The following is a 1,363-nucleotide window of genomic DNA, read 5'->3' as shown; positions in this document are numbered from 1 at the left end:
GAGTAAAAAAGAAGAAAAAAAAGTTCAAAGAAACAAAGGATTACAAAGATTGAAACAGGATAGAAAAGGCATGCCCAGAAGCATAGCAATGAATGAAAAACAAGTTGGCCTCACTCATTGCAACAACGTGGGTAAGTTTGCGTGATATTTCCCTCGCGAGCATGCAAAAACAGACGCAAACACGCAATTGAGCCCCTGAACTGGAAATTCACAACATTCAAGATACAAAAGTATGGATCCAGAAACAAATGTTGTTCTTCACATTCTTTATTTCATACACGTTAAAAGTTATTCCAGCTCACACCGCCGACACGTGTTTCGTCTCAACATGAGACTTTTTCAAGGCTGGAAGTATATAAAAAAACTACGATGAATATACATACAACAATAAGTTGTACCAAAACATAAAAACAACCTTATTTAAAAGACGTACACAATCATTTTATAGAAAGAACCACAAAAGAAAAAACAATGTGCACGTCATATTGTAAATAGTACTATTTAAGTCAGTAGAACACAAGTCATTGTAATTATGCTTTCATACGTAGTAATTCATCATCAATTTGAACAATGATCCAAACTGGGTAAATAGTGTAAGGCGGGACACTGAAACAGCTTAGTTGTATTGCGCAATTTATCATTGCTAGTAAAGTTCACGGGACCAAAGCTGTAAAGACATAGTGCGATCCTATAGTAAACTTGCTGTGAACCTGTTACAATGTTCTGCATAAATAACCCAACAAGAATACAACAAAAACATACCTAAAAGGTGTTGGTGTAGAGATCTTACTATTCCAGATCTTGCCTCAAAATATGGGATCAATATGCAATATAGATGTACGTACTAGACATAATTTCCTGAAAAAACAAAGGCATATGAATATCTAGAAACCACCCAAACACGATAAACTTCCGTGTAAATATACCCGTGGCATCCAAAACACATACCAAATAAGGATGAACAGATTAGAAGCACTCTTTGAAGTCCTAGTAATTAAACCGTAGGTAGTCTTGGAGCATGAATAACGGCCCCTGGTCTTATCAGACGTCGAGATGTGGTTCCTACAAATATATAGAGTGAAAAATAGGAAAACCACATATTCTCCTGATTGTCATTTATCATACCATTCCTTACAATCTATTTTACACAGAGGGTGTATTGAATAGCACATGGGATCAAGCAATAGTATAAGAGAAAGTCCTCACCTAAAAATAATTTTTAATTTTTGTATTTGCAAAGATATATGTCTCTAACAGAGTGGCCGGTTTGACACATTCAATTAAAAGTGCGGGATTTAGGGCTCGAGACATAAAAAACGACAATTAGGGTTATACCATCTGGGATATGTCATATGCTAGGCTA

The 1,363-nt window shown here is 35.7% G+C and overlaps 1 long non-coding RNA gene across 1 annotated transcript; it reads right to left on the bottom strand.

Annotated features, from left to right (window-relative positions):
* Positions 1-256: 256 nt before the first annotated feature.
* On the bottom strand, positions 257-1,059 carry LOC144819801 (uncharacterized). Its single transcript, XR_013607574.1, has 3 exons — positions 949-1,059; positions 763-858; positions 257-345 (listed from the first exon to the last, which is right to left on the bottom strand). It is a non-coding gene; the product is annotated as an uncharacterized LOC144819801 (long non-coding RNA).
* Positions 1,060-1,363: the final 304 nt, after the last annotated feature.

This window comes from Lissotriton helveticus, chromosome 2_1 (assembly GCF_964261635.1).
Source record: "Lissotriton helveticus chromosome 2_1, aLisHel1.1, whole genome shotgun sequence".
NCBI lineage: Eukaryota > Metazoa > Chordata > Amphibia > Caudata > Salamandridae > Lissotriton > Lissotriton helveticus.
This window is presented reverse-complemented; position numbering and strand designations above follow the sequence as displayed.